General features: G+C 45.8%; 1 long non-coding RNA gene across 1 annotated transcript in view; it reads right to left on the bottom strand.

Annotated features, from left to right (window-relative positions):
* Positions 1 to 16,633, bottom strand: part of LOC308065974 — a 46,639-nt gene that overhangs the window by 9,066 nt on the left and 20,940 nt on the right. The window contains exon 1 of the long non-coding RNA XR_013928989.1: positions 3,121 to 16,633. This exon is cut by the window's right edge and continues 20,940 nt beyond it. This is a non-coding gene — a long non-coding RNA (uncharacterized lncRNA). The remainder of the gene's footprint in view (positions 1 to 3,120) is intronic.

The following is a 16,633-nucleotide window of genomic DNA, read 5'->3' as shown; positions in this document are numbered from 1 at the left end:
AAAAAAGGTATAGGGTTTTTATTCCTTTTCCCAAACCTGTTGAAAACAATTGGCATAATAAGCTACCTAGGCACTCAGCTTTCATCACTCCCAATGGGAATAAGATATCTAAGAGTTAAACATCTAAATAGCCTAACTAATTGCCTCCTGACAAAGAGACTTTACGGAATAAGCCATTCAGCCCACACCATTGTCTTCCTTCCCTTCAGAGAACACCATTACAGCTGTCAAAGGCCTCCTAAGCCTGGTAGAAGCTAAGGGTTAATTGAGGATAGAGGGGTTGCTAAATATCTTGATTTTCATGAATAGATCTAATGCGAATCTCCGCTTTCCATAAGCTTTTATGGACAGAATTAATCAGCTTAAAGATGGGAGAGCAGATGCAATAATGGTACTTCCCACAGGGCCAACATAGCTGTAACGATGGGCACTTCTCTTTCCTCACTGATAGAACAACATTGGCACGCCAAAGCCACTGCAAACAGCAGCACATCTTCTGGCTGTGTAAAAATGCCCCCTCTTTCAAGAGTTTGCCTTGCCTCAGCAGCTAACCCAGGATCCCATTAGTTAATCCCGTGTTTGTCTGGAGGCCGTCTGGGAGATGGAAGTGAAGCAGGCGCCATCTCCCTGTACAGCACAATCCTCACTGAAGGCAGGTGCTGGGGCTGGTGAGAGCAAGGTCTGGGGAAGGCCCCAAAGCAAAGCTCCACTGCAACGTAAAACATCTGCATCATTATCTGCAGGGGACAGCAGGCTCAGGGCTGGAGGGAACATGGTCTGGGGCTGCTGGGGGCTGCTGGGGAACCACGTACGGGGGCTGAGATCCTCTGCCTGCTGGGGATGTTTTCTTCTCTGCCAGGTTGTCCCAGTCAGAGCAAGGCTGGGCTCAGGCCTCAGGCTTGGGACAATGTGTTACAGTGGGACAACCAAAGTCACTGCAAAAGCTGCGCAGAGTAGAGGTACGGGCAGGAGGCACAGCTGGGAGCTGGGCAAGAGGAGCAGAGGGCATACCGTATGGGAGGGCGAGTCACGAGCGCGGTCAGACGGTAGAGGCAGAGAAGACAAGGAGCTCATGCTGGACCAGGTGCTGGGGCAAAGCATGATCGGAACCCAGAATCGGTAAAACAGAAACACAGCTTCAAGCTTAGCCAGAAGGAGCTGCAGGGATTGCCTCCTCTGGTGTCTGCGTGGAGACAAGCCGGGGGCCGCCGGTGGGTGTGAGGTTTATTGTGCCCCCAGATCAGCTGGAGTAAGGGGGGGGGGCGGGCTGGCAGTCACTGCCAGCAGCGACTGCGTGGGGCCAGCACTGCCAGGGAAAAATAAAAAAATAACACCAGCCCACCGAAGGCATATTTAAAAATACAATATGGGTCTGAAAACCACAGCTAAATAATGTGTTGCTTTAGCTAATTATATATTAAGAACCTTACTTTCAGAGACAAGTAGAGCCTAGTTTAAATTAGCACATTGCCTGATAATTAAGAAATTTGCTACAATAACAACACAATTATCCAAAACCAACATAGTAAAAATAACCGTGAAAAATATTTGACTTTGTTAAGGCAATTAATTAGGGGAATTATGTCACAAATATTCTGTTAAACCAGTGGTGGTGCAAATAAAGACGTAGCAACTGCTGGTGAGCAGATGCAACAGAGAATTTACATTGTATGGAAGGAGGGAATATTACATGCAGACTATAAAAATACGTTAACATATTAATCATTGTGCACCTCGTATTTTCAGTAATCTTAAATTGATGTGTACGTGATACAGCTAGAATTGCTATTGATTCCAATAGTTTCAAATAAAAGGCATTATACAGCTAAATTCTGCGTGGATGTGGAGTGGAAGAACTCACTTTCAACAAATCTGGCCCTATTACCACACTATTTCGTTTCATTCCCTTTGGCCTCCCATCCTGGAATATATTAACACCTTCTTTTTCAATCTCTGAAACCATGGGCATGACAGGCCCCAAAGGCCATCCCAGGGCTGCTTTTCATTCCTCTTTGGCTTATTTCTGGACCCCTTCTGGGGAGGGTGAGGGTCCAAATGGTGCTGTCTGAGAACACTTTACCTGTTCTTTCCGTGTGATGCACATTTGTTTAAATCCTGCCCCACTGCCTGCTCGGATAACCTCTTCCAGCACTGACCACCACAAACTTGCTGTGGGAATAAAATTTTATTGCTTGCAATTTTACTTCCCTTTCATGTAAGCATCATCTTGCTCCTTTATTATAAAATACAGTCAAGAGAACAGATTGATCTGTGTTACACCCATCACAAGCAATCAGATTCTCACTACATCATCTTTCTCCTGAAAAGAACCACTCCCTGGTTGTTGTATTCTCCTCATTAAATGTAAGTCTCACCAAATCTCTAACTTTGTTAGTCTTCCTTGGATCTTTCCTAAGTTATGTTCTGTCTTGAGATAAGAAACAGTACTGAAGAAAAAATTCCAGATACATTGTTTATAGATACACACATACGTTCTGTTTGTACTACTCCATTCAGTAGTTTCTGTCTCTATTTAATCAGCATTAATGCATGATGCTCACTGCTGCTGTGCATTTCACTGATACCCAGAAATTCTTACAGTATTTTCCATAGACCCAGCCTAGAAATCAGCAACATATGCATGTATGACCTTTTTTCTAACATCCGTACCTGTTAGATCTAATCAAATAAAAATATGTGACTTCAATTATATACAAAGTGCCCAATATATAGATCTATTTAAATCATTTAAACAAGTTTCTTATAATTAAATTTTACTAATCAAAATCACTTAGAATCAAAGTTCCTCAGTTCGTATAACAGGCACGGCAGGAAGGTGCGAGTCTAAGACCTGCTCAGCGGGGGAGGCTAAGTGGTTTGCATCTGTAGTCGGAATGGCTGCATGCAGTATGCACCATATCTCTAATTCTCTAATGCTGATGTTTGTCAGTGTTTTAAATGGGAGGGTATATGTAAGAAGGAAAACATAGCACTTGCAGGGAAAAGGAGCTGTCAGAGCTTCCTATATGGGTGGACAAGAGAGAAGGGTTGAGAAGTAGGAAGAAAGAGGAGTAGGAATAAAAGTGAGCAATGGATTTTTCAGGTGAGGAGGTCCCTTACCATAATGCCATACTGTGCTCAGGAGATGTGTTCACACAGGCAGTGGTCAGGATGGTGGGTCTGCTGGGCACACGCAGCTCAGAGCAGTGAGTCGTGACACTGCTGCTTCCCGCAGCGCGACCTGCGAGGCAGGCAGGCTTCCTGTTGGGACTGGTTCCTTTTAAGCCCTGCACATGAGCCATTGACACAAACACAGACAAACTGGTGAGTGGCCAGTTCCAGTGACAGGACAACAAAAGCCATGCAAGACACTTAACACTTGGATGTGAACTACCAGCTTGTTTCCTTCCATGATTTCCTCAAGGTGACTTCGGATGTGTACATTCAATAACACATGCTTTCTATCTGCACCCTATGCATTTGGGGAGACACACACATAAAATTACTATAGCCACCTAAAATGTGGCCATCTGAGTCCTACCCTTTCAGGGCTTCTCACTGACCCCCACTGCAGGCACAGCCAGACCATGCTCTTCAGGATGCTTCTCTTCTGCAGCAACCTCAGAAGAGATCAGCGGAGGAAGCAAACACTCTTGGTAAGCAGCAAGGCAAGGATTACAGAGGCCAGATGGCCTAAGGTCCTTAGGTCCTCCCAGGAACTTCTCAAGGGGCCAGTTTAGGTCTCAGAGTGCTGGGCCATTTCTTCAGTACCCTCAAGAGTCAATAAGGAGGAAAATTAATCCATCCCCCCACGCCACACCCCAGCTATATGGGAAGTCTCTCTGTTGCAGCACCCACATTTGCTGCCTGACATTGGGTAATGTGAACATTCTCCCTCTTCATGAACACCCTAAAGAGACACCTCCCTGCTTACTGTATACAAATTGTCCTCTCCTTCTGCTGTTTGAGCTGTGTCCCATTCATTCTTTTTTTTGCTTTTTACCTGTGACATTTACTTTAAGTCCTTCAGGTTTATCTTCTTTTAAGAACATGGTCTTGGTGGATTTTACAGTGCACTTGTGGCATGGGTTATAAGTTCTGAGTATATACACCCAAAAGTTACCCAGGAAGCTAACAACATTGAAAAATTAGTTACTTTGTACTGGAAGGAATTCTGCACCTCAGGGATTCTCATCAGGATGGACAGAGTGGAGGACACATTTCAGAGGAGACATAACCTGGGGCTTTTAATGCAGTTCCTACAGACACGTTGCTCAAACACGGGTTTGCCAAACCAACTTCCTTCTGTAAACACCAACTTCATCATATTAATTACACTCTAAAATTCATACACACTTGCTCAATATTTGCAAATGATCTCCTTACAGCAGAATCCTTTTTATTTTTTCTTTCTAAACTGCACATACACATTTTATGGCCCATAAGAAAGCATACAATAAAAAGAAATTCAAATACCAGCTGGCCCAAGCCTATACACATTTGGAGAGAGCTACAATTTACTCAGCTGAATTCATTTCCCAACAGTATATTTAAGGGCAGAATGTAATTTCAAGGTCTAATGGCTGATAAAGTTAACGTGCGCGCAGGAGAAACAAAAGGTGCTCTCACTGCTGCAAATGATTCCAGCGCTGAGATGATTCTCCTCAAAAACATGACATACACAGCCAAGTTCCCTGGGGAGCACAGGGGCTGTGGGGGGAGGCAGGGGTGCACTGGGGAATGGGGAGAACTGTGGGGAGAAGAGAGGGTGAAAGTGCTGGGAGAGAGGAGGGTGTTCATGCAGGGGATAAGAGCACAGAAAACACCCTTTTCTCCACAGCTGGGAAGATAAAAGAAACAAGGAGCAGGAGCACAGGGATGTGAGAAGACAGGGATTAACTGTTGGATATAGCCTATGGTCCTGCTCCTGCAGTGAGGACAAGGCCCAGATGACACACATTTGACTGCTCGGCCTGGAAAGGCACCATCACTTGATGGCCTTGCTGCACTAAAACCATTTTCCCTTCTGTGGGTACCTAATTGCCAAAACCTGGCTAAGATCAGTTTAAAAACCAAGCTTTGCCTTTTTTGTGCTTTTGCCTCGTGAGAACTCCTGTTCTTACTTGTGATTAAAGCTGGGAGCTGAGCAAATGCCAAGACAAAAGGAAGGCGTTGTTTAAAGTATCCTCCGCAAGAGAGCTGGAAAAATATATTTTGGGCTGTTCTAGCCCAAACAATTCTCGTTTTGCTAAGCTGAACTGCAAGAGCTTTCAGTACCAAGGGCCAAAGCGAGTCTCTTATCTTTGTGTACTCATCAGGAACGGGAATTTAGTTTTTAAAGAGTGGTTCAATTTGGATTTAGTAAAGAAAATAAAAACAACATTGAAACACAAGTGAAAGCTGCACTTCAGTTTTGAAGAGATCACGGATGCGAAGGGCCAGATCCCATGACGGGGTGTCAGGGCAGATCTGAAAGGAGATCCTGGTGCCTGAAGGTGAATGTGGCACCTTAACCCCAAACCCCGACCTGCTCAGCTGAACTCCATGGCACCTTTGTCTGCTCTAAGAAAGCTCTCCTGTTCTCACCATTTAACACACTGAGGCTATTTCCCCCTCCTGAAAAGAATTTGGGGTGCCTTATGCCCAATGGCACAGCATACGGAGGAGAAAGGTGCTGTATGGCCACCTTCCCCTGCTCACCCCCCCTGCTGTCCTTGGCAGATGTCCTGGCTCCTCTCCCCGTCCCTCCTGCAGGCCAGTGCCCAGGGTGCCAGGGGGAGCTGGTAAAGAGGCGCAGGTCCAGACCATTTTGAGGGCACAGTCAGAGCATGGTGTCATGAGAGAAGATGCCAACCCAGGAGGGCAGGGGCACAGCCAACCCTGTGTGCAAAGAGGGACGATCTCACCTCAAGGTAGCACCGCCACAAACCCACCCTTTGCTGGAAATATTGGAGCCTGCAACAGCCTTAGCCAGAGAACCAGGGATGTACAAATGCTGTGCTGTGCACCGTGTCCTCTGCGCGGCTCTCCAGGGCAGAAGGTCTCTGAGACCTGTAAAGGTTGTGTTGTACGTGCCCCAGGCCAGAGCTGCCGTGGCTGTGCGAAAAGCCCGTCAGATCTATGAACCATCACATCAAGGAAATGAACGCTAATCTGTGCTCAGAGAGGGTTTCAAACTGATCACACAGGGCCGTAGGTGGCAGAGCTTCTGTTTAACCCAGGCAGAGAGCAGCCAAGGGCTGGGCTGCTGAGGAAAGCAGCAGATGCAGATTCAACAGCAGATAAAATAACTGGACCAGCAAATTCACAGGAAAACCCTGGATGTTTTCTGTGCTGAGCCAGCCACAAAGCCTTGTATTAAAGAAACAAATCAGTCTTAGGAAAGATGGAGGGAAAAAAAAAGTCCAGAAAGGCAAAGCTACCGATACACGGAGAAAAGCCAGGGCTGGAAGTGAAAGGTTTGCAGTGCGTTCACCCCAGGAGCTCCTGATGGGTCTGTGAGGCAGAGGGGATGCATCTTCACAGGGGTGCTGCCACAGGTGCCCTGCACCCTGCAGCACGGATGGGGCTGCCCCAGGGCCAAACAGCCAGGTCTAGGGCTGGGAGAGCCCCTTTTCCCTGCACCCTTGGAGGCCTGCAGGGAGATGTTGTTTGTAAGCAATTGTGTGTCCTACCAACAGCCAGAGTTTAAGCCTGGCTACTCAGCCTCGCGAGGTGTTCCCCTGCAAATCTGGGCTAGCGCAGCAGGGTGCTGATAACCTGCAACGTCTGGAAATGGTCACCAAAATTGTGACCTCCCTCCAAGCACAGGGGTTTGGGTAGAGGTGGTGGGACAGATGAGCTGAAGAAAAATGTACAAAGATTCATTTTGCAGAGAAGATTATACAAAACAAGGATTTTAAACCAGTTCTCATTCCCTCCCCACAGAAGCATTTATCATTCATAAAAAAATGGTCATGATAAAAATCACATTCATAAATGGGGAAGTGGGCAACTGCTAACCCTCGCTCTAAAAGGCAGGGAATGCAGTTGTGAGGAATATAAAGAAAACATGCAAGTTATAAAACAAGAGACTGGAAGCTGGTGACAGCTTAGGACAACCTAGTGGTTCATTCACTCAAAATCCTTCTGCATAAGGGAGATGTCTGCCCCAAGCACCCTGCCCTTGATGCTGCACTCAGAGCCACAGGCTGGGTGACAGCACGGGGACCTTTGTTGCCTGTCTCCTCTCATCTGCCAGGGGTCTGTCAGCTACAGAGGTAGAGTCCTTCGTAATGGTCAGGGTACTGCCTTATTTTTCAGACCGTGCCTTGCACAACTCTGCCTTTGTCTTCCTTGGGGTTTCTAAGTGCTACAGCCACATACCTAGAGAAAGAGAGGAAGCACTTAATCTATGCTACTGAGATTCACAACTAAACATTGTAACACTACAAACAGTCTAACAGTCTGTAGAGACTGTCTGATTATGCCATAAAAAAGTCATTAAAATGTTGGATTTAAAAGAAAAACCCTTAGCCCTGGAAAAACTCATTAAAAAGTCATTATTAGGTGGGACTGCCATAGCAGAAGGAGGTGGGTGTTTGGGTAATGGACCTTGCATATGCACAGAAGGACCTCCTGGTGATGCCATTACAATGCAAGATTACAGTGGCTAAACAATTTCAATGCCAATCTACAGAGACCCCATTGAGTTACAGAAATGAAGCAAGGTTCTGCTGTGCAGAAATCCCGCTACTGCTTACAAAAATAAGAAAAAGATAATGTTTTCTATAGTTTTATTTTGCACCAGAGATAGTCTCATAAAGCAAACATCTCACCTTTTCCAGGGTTCCTACATGCCAGCACTCAGAGGTTGCTGGAAATCAGCATGCACAACCAGTACAGCTCACACACCAGCAGCACACCCTGGGCAGGATGGCTGGTTTCAGTTCACAATGTCTTGATACAGTATAATACACCTAAATACATCTAGGAACTTGTAGTCTACCACTGGCAAATGGGTAGGTGCATTGAAAAGAAACATATAGCATGATATTTTGCTAATAAAAAAAAGTTTACCCTGTCGTCATTAAGAATGGAGCTGGCTTTACTGGGAAACACTTTTTCTGAGCGTTTGCTGTGGCCTTTGTCCTGTCCTCATGGGAAGGCATGTAAACTGGTGTGCTGGGATGAGCCTGACTAGTTTGCTCAGGGAGTGGGGCAGCCGTGAAGCCCCACATTTCCTTAGATGGCCCATGGTAGCTCCCATCCATCAGCACCCCATTGTCAAAGAACATGCTAAAATCTGGTAACTTTTGTTTTTAACCAAATTGTTTGCTGCACGTAAAGTCACAGGTGTATTTAGTGCACTTAAAGCCTTTTGATTTCTCAGCTAAACCCTGTTCAGCAGTGGAGGTTGCTGGAAGGAACTGAGGGCCTGGAGAGCTGTAGTTACAAGGATGGAGTCTGAACCGGTACATGATGCTCCCAGCTGTGACCCTGCTGTCTGTTCTGAAAATGCTCTCATTTAAATGAAAGAAAGCATCTTTGATGAAGGTGTGCAAGCACCTGGTCTCAGAAATTCCCAAATCAATAAAAGATAAGGTAATGTGTAACCCTTTTCTTTCCTGCTGTGACCAAGGGTCGCCCCATCCCTGCAGATGTGGCAGCCCTGGTGCAGCAGTGACAAGTCCGATGCTGTATGATGTGTGTTCCAGGAGTTTTTTTCTGGACAACATCTGCTTCCCATTAGCCTGTTACTGTCAGTTTACATCTATTTTACAGAAAACCAGTAACCATACCATTGTGGTAGCTGGAAGAGAGTCTGGTAAATAATATCCACTTTCATGACAAACTGGAGCTTCTTTTATTTTCTATTTCCATCCAGCTGCAGTCATCAGGAAAAAAACCTGCCAGTGCTCAGGCAGTTTTACTGTCACATTCAAAGGAACTCCTGAAACCATCTGTCAGTTCAGAGATATTTTCCTACCCATTTCCAAACCTTCTGACATATTCATAGGAAAGTTTGCCATAAAGCAGTTACTTACACACCTCGGCTGCGGTGACCTGAATCCCTGTGTTGCTGTGTACACCAGCAACAATTTACGGGAAAGGACTTCACGTCTTGCTATGTCTGTATGGGAGAGGCTCCCTCCGTGTTTCAGAAGTGTTTCATGTGGTCACGGAGGCAAACATCAGCTGAGGTAGGAGCTACCAAATTACACATAAAGTGCAGGCTGTTGTGTCACTTTTAAAGGTATTTATAATATGTCAATAACGGTGTGACTAAATATGTAATTAGAGTGGAGCCAAGTTTCTTGGAGCATAACTTCCCAATTTAGCTTTGACTATACCCTGAAATAGCTACATGCAGGCAAAGCACCGTTTGAGGAGAAAACTTTTGCTAAGAGGGATTGCCTGGGAACCTGCCCAACCCAGGTGTCTCAAAGGGAGGGCTGGCCACTTGCCAGGACTCGTCCTATTCTTTGGATTAATTCCCAGATAACTGCAGGAAACTTCCTGGTCCTTCTGCATTTTAAAAAAAAAAAAAAATCAGCTTTCCCTATAAAAGCTTAAGCCTTAAAATACCCACTGGGGAACAGACCTTGGAAGCAAACAGCAGGCCAGACCAGCGATTGGTGGCCTGAAGAGGAAGAGGACTGAATGGTGGTAAGAAAAAAAAACCGCTCCTCGCATTTCCTTGGGCCCCTTTCTTTCCATTTACAGTAAATGAACTCATAGTGCCAAGCTAAGACAGATCATTTGGGCTTCCTCTGCAATATCCAGGCTATTTTAGTGAGGTGGTGAGCAAAGGTGTGAGTTCAGCCAAGGCTGTCAACATGGACGAGCTGCTGCCTGACAGCTCTCCAGGCAAGCCAGGCTTGGATCTGCATGAAAGCTAGCTGTCTGCCACATCTGCAGTCTGACACTGGTTGTGTGGACCTGACTGCTGCATCCAAGGCAAAAGCACCACTGACTTGAGGTTTTCACCCTGATTTCTTCAGGGAGAAGGAGAGCATTACTGCGGGAAGGCTCTCGCTAGGTTTCCTGAGACCAATGTCCATCTGTCAAACAATTCCTCACCAAAGAGTGTAATAACCCAATTAAATTATGTGTATACACACAGCACCTAGAAACCTCAATTACAGCTTCATATCCCACAGTAATGCTTAGCTGCATTAGCTGTCCTTGCTGTTAAATATTAAGAAAAAAGGGAATAAATGGGAACTGCCTTCATGCCCTTAGGGGTGCAGGTGTGGAATGGACATAATCAGTACGTGAAGGGGACTCTAGATGTAAACGTAGGCCTGTATTTGTTTTTTAAATTTATTTATAGTTTTTATTGTGTATTTTATTATATATATAAATAATTAAAATATTTACTTGTTTATTTAATATTTACTGCTATTGTGGAGCCCTATATGCCATACGCTATACTAAAAATTGCTAATCCTTAAGGGTTCAGAAAATCATGCTAGGCATAAAAATATCAGGACACCGTCTTAGAAATGATTCCATTATTAACAAAATTATTTAGTTGCATTCTAATTTGAAGGTTTGGGTTGTTCTCAACTCATGGTTTTAGGGCTTTTTGTGCTATCAGGAAGATATCTGGGTAGAACAATGTAAGCATGGATCACAGAAGTAGGGCTGGAAGAGATGTCAAGGCTCATGTAGTCCACCCTTCATCCTGATGGCTGGAATCAGCGATCCCTAAACCATTTCTGTCAGATGTTGGTTTGGCCCATTCTTAATGATCTCCAGAGATCTCTGCAGAGATTCCATAAATGCAGTTTATTCCCATTTGCAACAGAAATGCTAAGTCTGAATGAAGAATGGATGCGAAAGTTTAGGAGAAGCAGCAAAATAGTGGCAGGGGTTAATAGCACCTTCCTTACCAGGTCATCAGGATCCCATCACATCTACAAGGAGATTCTCCAGACATCCGGACTAAGAAAACAGGGAACTACCTAAAAGAGGGGACAGTTTACAAACAGACTAAGAAAAGTCATTGAGGCGATCTTAATGGTCTTAATGCAATCCAAGTAGGAGGTCAGAGTGGTGGCTACAGAGGACGGCTCCTGAAGAAACATCCCAGTTATCCGGGGAGGGAAAAACAGCAGATGAGGCAGCGGGCTAGGTTTGTGTGCTCAGCACCTCCCACCCAGCACCACTTTCACATGCTCAGGGCAAGATTTGGGGGCTTGCAGCTTCCAACAAAGCAGACAAAAGAAAGTACATTTATGTGTATGCTAACAAATGCAGATTCAGCACTTGAAGCCACTCTACTGTGTCCACACAAACAGGTCCCTGTGATGGCAAGGCAGATATACCTGCTGTGAAATAAAACTCCAGTGGCAGAAAACAATTATATTAGTGGCAACTGAAACTCTGGCGTATGAATGTCCCTCATCAGACACTACCCAGGAAATGTGCAGTTTAAGCAGCATTAATAAGTGTATCAAGACAACCATAACCTGAAGACAAATATTTCCTTTACTTTGTTATTCCCTTATGAAGATTATACATGCGATGGGATTGAATCTCCAGTTCATGCCTATTCTATCAGTCTGCAAATAGGGGCTCTTGCAGTCCATTCAATCTCCTTCCTTGCAAAGGCACCTTTTCCAGTTCAGGGTAATTTCACTAACCTGATGTGGAAGGTGGAACTGTGGTGCTGTAAAATACCATTTTTCCTTAGCACAAGGCACTGATCCAGCTCCAAGTGCCAAATCACAGTGATGGGCACTTGATTTTCTACTGCTGTGAGTAAATCTAGATGTTCAGAAAAATGTTCCTAATTGCAGATTGGTTTTGCTGCTTTGTGGGTTTCATAGCTCTGCTGAAAATTGAAGTCCAGCCTCTCAAATACAATCAGCTCCATTGTCATCAATATTGGGCTTAATGCCTGCAAGTTTACAAACAAACTAGGGTAATGACAGACTGGAGAATAACACCTTGGTACCTCATATACCATTACTTGGTTCTTACAGGCCACAAATGTCTGTGTTGTTAGTCCAATAGTTTTATGGGGTTACGCGGTCCTTTATGAGCTGCTAATCACTTGATCATGCTGAATTACTGCAGGCTATGATATTTTGCATAGCACTGCCTGGCAGTGTGCTGCTGTGAGTTTTGCAGCACAGCTGGTGCCCGGCCCTGGCTCGGAGGCACTGCCTGGCAGAGGTGCTTGGCCAGGCAGCCGCAGCGCGAGGCCAGCCCTGGAAGCATGCTTTCTGCATGGGGGTCCCATGTACAGCACAGCGCAGCCGTGGGAAGCATGGGCATCTGTCATGTCCCTGCTCCCGCATTCATCCATCACAGCCTTCCCCGTAAGCCCAGCACAGTCAGAGCAGAGACCTGGCAACTCGCTCTGCCCAGCACAGGGGATCAGGAAAGAGGCTGTGGTGCCACCAGCGTGCCATGGCCCTGCCACTTGCAGGCGATACAGGCAGCACATCTGGTTTCCTCAATAGCAGGCATACAGCTGGATCCATGCGGGGACAGAAATGCTGATGTGCAGCTGGCCAGGGCAAGGGGGTGGCCAAGGTGGGCAGGATGCATCCTGGGAGAGGAAGAGATCCCGGGCAGAGGCGGGTAGGAGCTACCACAAGACTTGGGAGGGGGTATCCAACCACGCGTGTCCTTGCCCAGCACCACATTGCTTTGTGTGGGGTGTTAATAATATTTCTTTCTGGCAGGTTGCACCAATACAAGTAACATCCAAAGGCAATTTCTTATGTATATAATGCTGATCGCTCCAGAGCATGTCACACATACAGTGCCCACTGTGCCGAATTCAGCATCTCTTCCATGAGTACAAACACCCTGCCTCCACGTGGAGAGGGCAGTGGAGAGCCCAGCCCTTCAAATGCCATGAAAGCTGCATGGAAAGTTATGATTTTTGATCACTGTTTTCTTTAACCATGGGGACTACTAAGAAAAAGAGGGTTTGTGTTGATGTTACTACTGCTTTTCAGAAAGTGAAAGGGCAGAGGTGTATTATCTGCGCAGTAAATTCAGGATTGCTGCGGCGACCCGGTGGCAAGTGTAACACCAATAAACTTTGTGCCACCAAACAAAGCAACATCAGGCAGAGTGTCGCATAGGGCAGCTAATGGAATAGATGGTGTGACAGCCCCGTCACTTCTTGGTACCTTGCACACAACTCGTGGCTCTTCACATGACAGTTTCAAGTCTGCCCTCCAAAATGCTGGCAGAGAATTTGGGTTTGCTAACCACATTCCTGACTTTGTTCTTAATTACCTTCCATGGACCTGGTTGACACCCCCCGCTGAGTGCCACCAGATCGTGGGCTGAGAACTATTGCAGCTCAGAGGCACCGGCAGGAGGATTTCACCAGCAAGAAGCACTCAGGTGAGCAAGGAGGAAGAAGGTTATTCCTCACTAAGGCTTTCCTTCCCTTCCTCAGCTTCTTGGCAGGATTAACCACACCTGAAGTGTTTAATTTCTAGGATCAGCTATACAATCCTGGATTTTGTGCTCTGGGGGAAAAGGGGGAATCACACAGAGAAATTGTCAGGAAGAAGGTAATCTTTTTTTTCTCAGCTGCCAGTGGGAATTCACCCTGTCCCTGCTTGTAAGCACTGATGTGGGTCACAGGACAGGCCACTTTAGTGAGAGGTGCCCCTATAGGTGCTGCTGTCAAGTCCCTACTCGCAGCTCCCGCAAGCAAGCAAAATTAACAGCAGCTGAAGGTCTCCCAGTGCAGAACTTCTACAAAACCCAAAGGTTTTTGATTAAACTGATCACATCATTTATTCTGAGAGTCTGGTTTTTAACATTTTGGTATTTGTTATAATCCACCACATGGATTTGCCTTGGATTTAATACTTAGGAAAAAGTTTTTAAGTTTGGAAAGAGAACTTAGGAAATCCAGGACTTCAGCAACCAGACATGAGATGAGATGATTTGCAATCTGTGCAGGATGTATCTATTGCTCTCAGCCTGGCTTTCGTTACAGAAATGTGTATTAGCATGTGGAAAGGGCTCAGTATCACCTCCTTTTAAGAGGAAACATTTCCGTTCCTGCTTTAAATTGTTCCTGCACGTTCTTGGCTGTCACGTCAGCACTGCTGTCATCAAACCGGATTCAGGTGCACGGCTGGAGTGACCCTGCAGGAGCCGGTGCCTTTGCCCCAGCTTTCCAGGAGTGTTAATGAAATCCAAAGCCGGGCCTTGGAGATTTTCCTTGCTCCAAGTACGGATAGAGGCAACTGAATTAGAGGGGGGAGATGCAATTTCTGAGGCAGAAGTTAATTCTGCTAAGTAATTGTTATTTCCACCTCTCAACAATGCTTTGATCTTTCTGACGGTGCTGAGCATGGAGAAATAAGGCTTGGCGTGGCTCCAGGCTCAGCAGGCACCTGGAGATTTTGCCTTGCATAGCTCCTCTCAGGGGTGAAGCTCCAACCTCAGGGAGAGCAGTGGGGAGCTGCTCCTGCCTCTCAGAGAGTCAGGAGCAACCAGGGAATTGGGACCACCACCGGAGCTCAGAATGAAGAGGAGGAGCTTCCCTCCGTGAGCTCTCCCAGCTCCCGGGGGGACCCAGACCCTCCTGTTCCTGCCAGAGGCAAAGTATCAAGGGCATCTTGCTCAGGGAGAGGCAATAACTCCTAAAGCAGTCTGCTCCAGAGTGCCTGAGGACACAAGCAGGGCACACACTCTCCCCGAATGTCTCCTCCCAAATGCAATGCATGACCCAGACCTGACAGTGTATTCATTTTCTAGATTTAAAACAAATCAGCATCACACTGGGCCACATCCAGCCCTCCTTGGAACACTGAACTCCATTCCAGGGAATGCTGCCCTTGTTCATATGAACACCAGCCTCTTACAGAAGTCAGTTTGCAGAAGTTGTATTTCGCAAGAGATGTTGTAATGAGGCAAAACTTGCCTAAAAGGAGCTGATCCCCTCTGGTCTGCAAACTGACCAAAGATGGTTGCTTAACCCTTAGGACAAGAAGAAAAACTCCATTATTTGGATGACATTTTCTGGAGGCGATTTGCCTTTTTAGAACATGCTCGTGATGTTTGCTTAGCTTTGGACTGGCTGAGAATTTGTAATGGGATGCCAAAATACCATGGTCATATGCTGGCTGTTCATGCCACACAATACAGGATCACAAGTGAAAAACATCAAAGCAACAATCAAAAAAAACCAAGGGTGTTTGGCCCACCATATCCAGACCTTTGTGCAACCCACTGCTTTCCGTGAACATCCTCAAAACAAGGAGAGGATCCATCTATGTATCAGATGTTAGCGTGAAATGACATTCCATGAGTTACACAAAAATAACCTAGTCCTACAGAACTCAAATCAAAGCAAGTTGCACTTTTCATCTATAACTAGTACTTTCGTGTTTGCCAGCAAGACCCCAGCAGCACTGGTTCTCATTGGAAAACTCCATATAAAATCCCAACGAACAGCCCAGTAAAATTGTGTTTGCTGTTTTTCATCTCCAACTTGGACACATCAGAGGTTGTATCAGGCTGCACTGAGGCAGCTTGCTGTTGCAACATGAAAAGCATAAAACCAGCACCAAATGTTTCACTCAAAGGCAGCGTCGTGGTTTAACCCCAGCTGGCAACTCAGCACCACACAGCCGCTCGCTCACTCCACCCTGCTGCAGCAGGCTGGAGGAGAGCACTGGAAGAGTAAAAATGAGAAAACTCATGGGCTGAGATAAATACAGTTTAGTAGGACTGAAAAGGAAGAAACTAATAGTGATGGTAATAATAATAGAGTTAGAATATACGAAACAAGTGATGCACAATGCAATTGCTCACTACTCGCTGACTGATGCCAAGCCAGTTCCCAAGCAGTGGCCCCCAGCCAGCCTGCCTCCCAGTTTATATACTGAGCATGACATCGTATGGTATGGAATATCTCTTTGGCCAGTTCAGGTCAGCTGTCCTGGCTGTGTCCCCTACCAGTTTCCAGTGCCCCTCCAGCCCTGTCTCTGGCAGGGCCTGAGAAGCTGAAAAGTCCTTGACTTAGTATGAACATTACTTAGCAACAATTAAAACATCAGTGTGTTATCAACATTATTCTCATACTAAATCTAAAACACAGCACTGTACCAGCTACTAAGAAGAAAATTAACCCTATCCCAGCCGAAACCTGGACAGGCAGCTATTTATACTGTTCTCCTGGAGACAGACAGCTATTTTCTCATTATTTAAATGGGACCCAAACCCTGTAAAAGAAGCTGCAAGTAACGGTCTCCTTATGTCTCTACAAAGGAGGCTTCCCTAGTTGCTGGCCCTAAACCAGCTCTTATTTGACAGCCACGCTATAATTACATCTAGGTCAGGAGGCATAAACTGACAAATTTTATTTGGAAACAATAATTGGGAAACGAAGCAATAACTAAGCAGAGCTAATAATTTGGGGTTCATTTTGCCATCCTGGAAAGGCTTTTCACAGATTTTTATTAGCATAGGAACTAACAAAAAATGCACACCTTGAAGAGATGTGAGAAATTGTGCTAAAAAAATAAGCATAACCAGAAAAATATATAATGAGCTCCGAATTCTCAGCTGAACACTCCAGAGTGGGGAAGTGAAGCAGTAGCCTGAGAGCTGCTGTAACAGCTGGAGGATTTGGCCAGTCTGGTAGGAAAGACAAAGT

The sequence above is a fragment of the Falco punctatus genome, assembly GCF_963210335.1.
Source record: "Falco punctatus genome assembly, chromosome: 6".
Classification (NCBI taxonomy): Eukaryota; Metazoa; Chordata; class Aves; order Falconiformes; family Falconidae; genus Falco; species Falco punctatus.
Note: the sequence above shows the minus strand (reverse complement) of the source record. Positions and strands in the feature narration are given on the sequence as shown.